This window comes from Alosa pseudoharengus, unplaced genomic scaffold, assembly GCF_046254945.1.
Source record: "Alosa pseudoharengus isolate Yale_2024_CS ecotype anadromous, Long Island Sound unplaced genomic scaffold, YU_APseudo_1.1 YU_APseudo_1.1_scf_6, whole genome shotgun sequence".
Taxonomy (NCBI): domain Eukaryota; kingdom Metazoa; phylum Chordata; class Actinopteri; order Clupeiformes; family Clupeidae; genus Alosa; species Alosa pseudoharengus.
In genome coordinates, this window is record NW_027468848.1 from 2,531,624 (window position 1) to 2,542,041 (window position 10,418).

Below are 10,418 nucleotides of genomic sequence, written 5' to 3' on the forward strand. Positions count from 1 at the left end.
AATTTCACTACTTTCTCCCTCAATCCATGGGAGGGGAACACAATGGTCCTCATTTACATGACATTAAGATCAACCCTCCCCCCGTCACGGTCACTGATCTGTCAGCCTGCAGTGCTAATGACCCATCGAAACTATCTGTAATGGGTTACAGAACCAGCTAGTAGCAATGGATAAAGTAGTCTAAAACAAACATGAGATCACATTTGCAAACCATGTTATTTTGAATAAACACCCAGTGCAAGGCACCAGGTTGGCAATGGATTTAGCAGGTTTAGCAACGGATAAAATAGTCTAAAAAGCGAACTAAACATACATGAGATCACGTTTGCAAACCCTGTTAATTTGAATGCACACACGATGCAAGGCACCCTGCCATCAGTCAAAACAAGACATTCTCGCATTATTCAAATTAATTGCCCACCGAAACTATCTGTAATGGGTTTTGGCTAGTAGCCTATGGTGCCAATAGCTAACGACAGTAGGCCTACGTTAGCTAGTAGCAATGGATAAAGTTTCTAACACACAAACTTTATCCCCGTCAAATGTAACTGTGGAAATAGCATCTGATATCTTACGATCTAGCTCCTCTGCCTCCAGACCGAGAGATTCTTCCTCGTTGTAATTATCTTCGGCTAAGGTCAGCTCTAGATTAGGGATGTTCTCCAATGTAATGAAGTCGCCTTCATCATCAGATTCAGGTCATCTGCAATCCACTGTGCTTTGTCCATCTCCATTCCAATTGTAAAAAAAAAAGCATGCTGGTTCAGTAAGTAGCCATGAGGTTACTTCTAGCATACAGCTGATTGGCCGACAAAACAAAAGAGCACTAATAGTCACGCCCAATTCAAACACTGGTTTACTTCCTGAAACTTAACCATTTTCAAAGACAAAATATAAACTTTTAAAGCAACCAATGCTGTTATCTGAAACATGGAATTGCTTCTTTAGGACTTCAACTTGCACATTCTGCAAAAAAACTAAAATAACTAATTTTGAAAAAAAAAAAAATTCAAAGTCGTTTTTCGCGACTTGCATCTCTGCGACTTGAGCCTGGTTTTGCTATGCCTGGTCACATATCTTATAGCCTATTTGTCATGGTTACTTATAGGTTTGATAGTGTAACAATAGCGCATGAGACACTTGGAGACTGGACACCAGAGACGGATGCGTAAAGACATAGGCTACCCTATTTTCCGCTATAATCAATGGAACTGGTGCAGTGAAGATTCTGAAAAAAATGCCTTTTTATTTTGTTTAACCCAAGTCAGTTGAACAGTCAGAGACAGTTGAGCACAGAGTTTCCGCTAGAAAAAAATGGTGCCGGTTGTTTCGTTTTCCGGACATTTTGATGATATGCTGGTCAAATATCCTATTATCGCTTCTTAATTAGTCAAGTTGAGGAAAACTGGAGACAGGCTACCCAGCTAACAATTTATGGTTTCCAAAACGTTCTGGGAACCATAGTTTTTGGTTTCGGAAACGTTAGTTTTTGGTTCCCAAACGTTACCCTAAGGTTAGTTTTTGAGCAAGTTTTGGTTCCCATGGAAAGTTTGCTGAACGTTCCGGAAACGTTAGTGCTTGGTTATATAAAACGTTCCCTGAACGTTCCCCTAACGTTATCTAAAGGTTGCAAACTTTAGAGAACCTTCTCCTAACGTTCCCTAACCGTTGCAAACTTTAGAAACCTTCCCCTAACGTTCCCTAACTGTTCCCATAACGTTCCCTAACATTTAGGGAACGTTCCCTTTCCTAAATATTGCAACCTTTAGGGAACCCTCCCCTAACATTGCAACCTTTGCATACCAATTACTTTAAACAGCACGAGCAGGAATGGATTATTATATATTAGCAGGAAAGAATGAACAGGCAAAATCGATGGAACTTATAACTTTAATATAAAATTATCAAAAGACAAAAAAAACAATATAAAAGGCCTCACTGTATATATATAAATTAGACTTAGTGTTAGCTAAGTATATTAACATAAGGCATTTGACTTTGGTAGGTGCAACATTCAACAAATAGACACACTGTACAATAGACAACAATATACATTGTGGCAGATACCAACACAATATACAAAGACATAATACCAATACAAGTACACATGGAGTGGGCTGTTGAGTGCAAAGTAATAGTGCAAATGTAGAGTGCAAGACGTATATTGGAATGATAAAGTAAGTAATGTGCAGGTGTGGTCAAAGTGGGGATGACTCCACGTATCCACAGAGTGATAACAGTGCGAAAGAAGCTGCTCCTGTGTGTGGTTGTTTTTGTGTGTAAAAAATACAATTGCTGTAATACAAAAAAATACTATAGCTTTGATAGACAATACTATAGCTTTAATTAAAGAAAAATACAAAAGGTTTAATACAACAAAAAAAATACAAAAGCTTTAAAAATAATTTAAAAAAAAATAGAGTTCCAGTCCTTCAAGTCCGAGTCGAGTCTCAACAAGATCAGTCCTCAGCTTGCCTAAAAAGAAAAAAAAAAAAGTTTGATGTCATACTAAGAATGAACATGTTGAAAAAAAACAAGACAAAGTGCCTTACTAACAACCCTTTTTTTTCTGATCACAAAAAAAGTAGTTTTCCCATTCCTTTGATTGTTATGAACAAATTTCAATTTACCGTCTGTGTGGGGCAAACTTCAGTGCTAGCCCAATCAGGTCCTCCGCCTCTGCAGCATTTAGCGCAGGGAAGTTTTTCTGGGCCGCAGCTATAGTAGAAATCAACAAATGAGAAAAGTTAAGTCAAATTAAAACTTCTTATCAGCCAAGTTAAGCATAATACTGATGTGAACAATAAAATAACACCTGCCTGTTAAAACCCTGCAGAGGGTTAGGTCCTGAAAGGATTTCTTGGCCTTCCTGCCCCGCAGGCTGTACTCCTTTAGAACGTTGTTGGTTGCCACCCGCCGTAGCATACGACGGATGGCAGCACCTGGAGTCAACCCTCCAAGGGACGCCAAGAAAAGTAGCTGTAAAACATAGAAATACAAATTATATAGAACAACATATAGAAAGTGGAGAGCTTATACAATCTCATATTGTAAGTCAGTTCAGTTATAATGATTTGAATTTATGCAATTACATAGTGTTTATCTTAAGGGCAGGACTATGGCCATTTAATTACCATTTCGTTCCTCCTCTCCTGGTTACCAAGACTCTGGTCCAAGTCTTGCAGCTCGGTGACTGTCGAGCAGGGGGACAGCAAAAGATCTTCAACCGGAGCAGAGGGAAGTGACTGTGAGCCCCTTAAGAGGCTGAGCACCTCCTCGATCTTGCCCTCAATCAAGTCGATTCGCTGTGCCATGCGGACCATGGATGTCCTCACAGCTATGGAAAAGTTGATAGTGTTATTTGTTATACATTATAAAATTACATATGTAAACAAATTAAGCGAGTCTTCTTACCTCTCATTTCCATCTCGATGGCTGAGTCACCTCCCTCTGTGCGAGGAGTCACCTCCCTCTGTGCGACGAGTTCTGCTATTTACAACCAAAAAAGTTAAGTTACACTCAAATCCCTTGTCATGAAATTGCATTTAATTGGAAATGGAAAATTCAAAGCCGCTGTACCTTCAACTGGCACCCAAGGTGAAGAAGGGCGAGTCAAAGTTGACCCATCCAGCACTGGGCGACCGACTGGGCGAGGAGTCACCTCCCTCTGTGTGACGAGTTCTGCTATTTACAACCTCTCCTCAAATGCGTCCATTCGCTGTGCCATGCGGTAATGGTTGTCCTTATTGCTATGGAAAATGGATGGTGTTAGTTTTAGTTGTTAAATACATTATATACCTGCATATGTGAACAAATTAAGTGAGTGTTCTTACCTCTTATTTCCGTCTCCATGGCCAAGCCACCTCCCTCTGTGTGATGAGTCACTTGTGCTGTTTACAACAAAAAAAAAAGTTACTTACTCTCAAGTTCCTTGTCATGAAATTGTATTTACTTGGAAATGGAAAATTCAAAGACACTGTACCTTCAACTGGGTCCCAAGATGAAGTGGAAGGCGTTATAATAGACCCATCCAGCTCTGGGCAATGAGCTGGTTGCCTGTGTGGTGTTGACTCATCTAAAAAGAAAGTAAATATGAATATTGGTCAGTTAATTTATAGTAGGTTTCTTGCACATGACATTTGCAAAAGATAAACCTATGCTGTTACATTAAACAATCGCTAAAAAGAAAAACTCACATGCAGGTGGTGGAGGCAGTGACATCTGCTGACCTAATAAAAGGCAGGAAGAGACAAATACATCAGAACAGTAACATGATATGCACTAGGTTAATAAACATGAATGTCAGTAGTTCCATGGTAGGAAATATGACTCAACTGGTTTTCTTAAATAATACATGTATAAATGTTAACTTACAGACAGGGCTTCCAGGCACACGCACCATCCTGGAATGCTTTCTTGCTTGCGGAACAGATTCATCTGAAATAAAAGACCATACAATCTGCACTGATTGCAAAAAGAATATTTTAATTGTGCAAATAATGTAGTCTGTATTTAAGAGGTCTTACCATCACGTGACCATGCACTGCCTTTTGTGGACGCTCGCATCTTCTTCCGCCTCAATGCTAGAAGTGTCCATCAGCCGCTGACATTTTTCCATAGCTTTGGTGTATGAATCTACGTTAAGAGAACAACGTTTTTGTGAGCCAGTAGTAGAGCAAAGCAGTATTTCCATATAGAGAAAACTATTATTGATAGTATTGCAGCAATCAGTCATCTGTACACAACCAGATTTTCTTGACTGGATATTTGGCCCAGCTTTTGACTTGATTTTTGTATTGTAGCCCAGAGAATTTCTAATGGGGAGACACAGCATCCATAGAAATGCATGGGCTTAGTTTGTAAAGCCAGTATGGCAGCTGTGTATAGCCTACTACACACATTCCGCCCCTTCCTGTATGCTTCCCAACAGACCTCTGAAGTTCGCCTACAAAAAGGAACCAAAACTGCCATCTTTGCCTATAAGGAGATCAGGGTGTTAATTTAACCTAACTACCTATGACAAGTTACATTGCAAGTTAGGTCTGGGGTAGCAAAAATCTAAGTTGCTGTCTTAACGTAGGCCTGTTGAAGATCACAGTTAGCCTACCACTCGAAGGCAGAGGACAAACGTGTGTTGAGCAAAATGTCTGCATTTCAGACTTCTTCGTCCCCGGGAGAGTGCAATAATTCTCTCCCCATGTTATTTTCCCATAGCAAAAATTGCAAGATAGGCTACCGGATCTCAGCTTTTTGAAGGCAAAATTCAGAGGTCTATTCACTTGAATCGTCTATCCGATCAACTGTGTTACAAAATGGCCGCCGACAGTGTAGCCTACACATTATCAGAGCCCTTCTAAGGATTATTAGACATTCTCTGACATTATCTATAGCCATCTCTATGGCTCTAGTGTAGCCTACATATGCAGGACTGTTCAGTTGGTTATACCAACTTAAAAAGCATCACCATCTCAGTATACCCACTTAAAATAGACTAGGATACATTTGGGGTTGATCACAGTATAGCCTACCCACTACAGCTAACTAGCCTACATCACAGTAGCCTAGATCCAGCTACATACAGTAGGCCTATATATCCACTAGCCTACACCACTGCTGCCGAGTGACTTGCCTAAAAGGACTGACTGTACACTAAAACTAATTAAAAGAAACGGTAGTCTAGTGCTATTATTTGTAACATCAACGTGAGCAGGTTAGCACGATGACACAAAACATACAATGCTGCAAAACATAACACGTTGAGAACAGCTCAAACAAAGACGAACGAGCAATGTGCTCTGGTAAATTACAAACTTGGCAGAATCGGAATATAACAAAGCCCTAGAAGTGAAAGGACTTAAGGTTAAACCTCAAACTCTTGCATTACAACCACTAGGCCTACATCATGAAACTGTAACATATTTCACTTACTTTCGTGAGATCGAATTCAAGACGAGTGTAATCCATTCCAAGACTTCTTCCAGCGGCGTTCAAGAATCACGGAATTCAAACAGAGCCCGTTTACGGAAGTCAGGACAAGACTTCAATCGATCACCTGAAAGCAGAGGCGCTGTCTTCCCCCTACTGGCGTGGGGGTAGGCCTACGTGTAAGGGAGAGCCTGTCTGATTGAACTGAAGTGAATTGTAAAATGAAAGAAGTGAATTTTCTTAGTTGTGAAAAGTGCTCTATTGATAGATTTTTGTTTAAAGTTCACCTAATACGTAAAAAAAAGCACAAAAGTATATATTTTTTATTTAGTAAAATTGATATTAGCCTAAAATAAATATTATCTTGATATGATGTTTACCTTACTTAGATTTTATAAGACCAATCATTTGAGTGGATCTAAATCAAGTGACTGCAAACATTTTGTATGTTACTTCAAAAACTGAAATGGAGCTTGTGTTAGTATCGACTATAGCTGTTATTGTCTCCAGTTTCTAAAGCTGATAGAGGCGCAATCAATCACACAATGCCAACACATTTAACACGGCATGGAATTGGAATGAATAGACGCATTACCATTGACGTCATTGCCACCTAATCAGAAGCCATAGATATATACACTAGATGTCGCCTTCTGCTTCTCAGCATGCGTCAACACCGCCGCCATCTTTGTACAGGGATCTGAATCGCTAAACTAGTTCTCCTGTATTGTCAGCGTTACCTATTTAGCGACGTTTGGCCATCCCCAGCGATAGAAAACCTTTTTAGCGATTAGCGACAAATTTGGGAACTTCTCACAATGATGGCAGATCGGCTTCTTTGTTGTTGAAACGTAAGAAAATCACCTTTCTCATGGCTTTGTCATTTATGAATTCAGCTACATCTCGTTTGCCCATGGCACTGACCCATGATTATAAAAGTAACGACTGGCGTAGCCTATGTAGTAGCAGAGGTAAATGTTCTACAGATCTACAGCAACTTCTGGTGAGATTACAACTTACATGAGTAAACGAGACGAGGGGTATGTGGCCTCAACCAGAGCCTGTCTACGAAGAGCCTGTTTACTTTCATTGTATCGAACCTGGTTGCAGTTTACTCATTGTTCCTCTAGGGGCCGCCGCTAGCTAGTGCAGAATGAATGGGAGTCTATGGGGCTAGACGGGTAAAATGTATCTTTATTATCGTCTTAAGCTTAGTTTTCTGTAGACTCAACCATAAATACATGCCTGTCAGTTGGAACAACCCAAAAAATTAGATAATTGCTTGAGATTTTGACGATTTATGGTGATTTTATTTTCGCTAGATCTTTGCCCAGATTGACGCTAATGCATTATAGAGGAGTGGATCACTGAAGCAAGATGGCGTCTCGATTGACGCATTCGTTCCAATGAACAGCAGTAGTCAAGGCGACATCTAGTGTATATATCTATGATCAGAAGCCTCGAATGCAAATAATGTAAAATGTGTGAATGTAAAATGGTAATGGTAGGCTACAGGAACAAATGAAACATGTTCTGAATGTATTCTAGTGATAGCAGAAAACTATTATAAAAATATTTTATATTTTATTTACCGAAGTATTATTGTTTGTTTAATCCAACGTGAAACTGCAATCGGTTCTGAATGCAGACCAGGCGTCTTCCCCCTACTGGCGTGGGGGTGCACTCAGAACAACCAAAAACAACCAATAACAACTAAACGGGAACGTTGTGTGAAGGTACTGTGCAACCACAGGAGAACGTTTTGGTTGGTTGGTTCCCTTAACGTTTAGGAACGTTAAGAAAAACCTTAGGTAACGTTCCCTAACCGTTAGTTTTTGGTTTGGTTCGAACTACCCTTTAGGGAACCATACACTAACGTTCCCGAACGTTCCCTTAACGTTTTGTGTTAGTGGGGTATAGCTTAAAGAATGACATATTCAGGCCGTATAGAATGCAACATGTTCATTAGCCTAACTTAAACATGCTTAACTAGTGTCAATTTAAAAGATCTAGCCAGTCTCTATGCTGTTTTCATGGACAGCAAGAATCCGCTTCGGTCATTGTTTTAAATAGACATTGTTTGTTACCTCCAGTGGTTCAACACTTTCACTAGATTGCGCACACACATTGAATGAGCGCTTACACCACTACCCCCTAATGGTATGCCTCTTTATTTGATAACACTAAATTAAGAAATATTTCCTATTCTGAAAAATATTTGGTTTATTTTTCTTTCGGTCCGCGGTTCAATGATACCATTCGATTGTACTGCAAATTATCTGCGGACCAGCAATCTCCTTGTCGAGGAGGCCCTAACCGTGCAGATCATAGACAGAGAACGCATGCTCTGGGAAGAGAACACAGTTGCATGTCCATTGTAGCCATGGGTCTGTCTACACGTGTGACAAGTGTGACAAGTGTGCTGGTGCGACACCCCCACACCTCCTCTTCCAACGCCAATGATTCCGACAGATACGCCCGACACTTTGGCTTTTTCTCGGGTGGTGGTGGAGCTGACCGGACACCATCATCCATCACGTCTGGCCTCTGAAAAAAGCTTTTAAGGCTAGTTTGCCTGGGCCTGGCCATGTTTGAACCGTCTCACTTATTCGTTCCTTGTTTAACCCAATTTCGGTACCCCAGTACCGATGACGTTCAGTCTAATAACTCAGCCGTACCCCAACCAATTTTATCAATGAAAACTTCCTCAAAAACCTCACATCATAGGCTTTCTGGCGATATGATTGGTTAAGGGATTTGTGGCGCGAATTTATTTTACTACGTGAAGGAAAAATCAAGAGTTGATGTCTCCCTCCACTAGAGGAAAAACGGCAGGAAGCACTATGACGTCGTCTAAAGGAGAAACTACTGGATCATCTGAGGTAAAAACAAGTCTTTTTATGTTATTACTACTTGATATCCATGTTATTACTTCAAAATCGTTTTTAAAAGTTATTTTTGCTGGTAATTACACCTTGTATGCATGGCCGTAACATAATGCGTGTGTGTATTCACTTCAGCTGATATGACAGCTGATATTTTAGCACACCGTAATCTTTAGTAAACTCATTATTTTAAGTCATTTCTGGGGGGTTACTATATGTCAACCAAGATTACAGACCTACTAGGACTGACATTTTAACGATTTGTTCTATTTTGAACGATGTTCCTTGCTTGTCAGCTGATACAGAAAACTAGCTAAGTTAGGTAACGTTAGCATCAGAAGAGGCTGCAACATGTCCCTGACGCGTAGTCGCGATAAAGTTCACTCCCGTGCTTCATGACTGCCAACTTTATGTCAAGTACACCTAATCGGTATTTTATTGTCAAATAAACCTTTCATTCCTTCGTAATATGTATAGCACAATTTACAGTTGTTTGTAGCCAAGTTGCTTAGCTTACTTAGATAGAAACATCTGACATGAATGACAACGTTAATGTTACGTTACCGACGTGAAGACTGTGTTGATCACCGATGGTGTAACGTAAGGATTTTATTCATTGACTGCTGTTTTCATGAATACATGACTGAAGATTTGTTATAAATGTGTCTTAGTATTGTTTAGCTTTTAGGCTGTAAGGTTGGCTGCTACGATTATGAGGTTTTTGGGTGGCTAACTATGATGGGAGCTCATACACCCAAGCCTACTCGTCGACACATTATTTTCTAAGGGGGTGTTTTGTCTTTACGCAACTGCAGTAGCCTATGCACGGTGTGTATGTGTATGCATACGCTGTTTAGATGTTTTCTGTCATATCTCCTGACTCATGTTCATGAATCAATGTTTGCTTGTAAGCTGGTATGCTATGTATGGTTTAGCCAAGGCAATAACACCTAGTGAGCTCTGAGACTAATGTTACCTCTCCAAGCAATATTGGAGTCCTCCAGTGACAATAATACTTTTAGTGAAAAGAGTCATGGTTGGTGGTGATTAAGATTATGTGGAAGTAATGTAAAATAAAACTAAACAACCTATTTACTAACAGACCTGTGATTTTTTGTTATTTTAGATGGAGGGAGAGAAGTATGTGCAACTGAGGTGAAAGCAGCCGACTGCTGATGGCAAACATGACCCCAAGGACCACGGTGGCATGGACATGGGACATGGATGGGTAGTTTCTGGATGAAGAGGAAGACAATGATGTGGTAGAGGAGGAGAGTAATCTCCCATCATCCTCAGCTGGGTAAGCATGTTTGTGTGTGTGTGTGTGTGTGTGTGTGTGTGTGTGTGTGTTCGCCCAACTGGGCGTATGCACATTTCTGGTTGTGATAAGAGTGTTGCTTATAACAATAATGACAGGGATTATAGTGATAATAGTTTGGTTAGATTTGTAATTCAATTTCTAATTTTCTTATCTGACAATTTCTTTATTTTGAGCTTGGTCAAGTCCCATGTTAGGTAGAAAGCATACACTTTGCCTATCCTTCTAACACAGACAGGGACACCAACTCCAGTAGCATTTACACCTCATCGTCTGCTAGGCTTAGATGG

The 10,418-nt window shown here is 40.2% G+C and overlaps 1 long non-coding RNA gene across 1 annotated transcript; it reads right to left on the minus strand.

The window, feature by feature from the left end:
- Positions 1–4,190: 4,190 nt before the first annotated feature.
- Positions 4,191–6,208, minus strand: LOC143105830 (uncharacterized). Its single transcript, XR_012983554.1, has 4 exons — positions 5,929–6,208; positions 4,527–4,635; positions 4,375–4,437; positions 4,191–4,229 (listed from the first exon to the last, which is right to left on the minus strand). It is a non-coding gene; the product is annotated as an uncharacterized LOC143105830 (long non-coding RNA).
- Between the last annotated feature and the right edge of the window lie 4,210 nt (positions 6,209–10,418).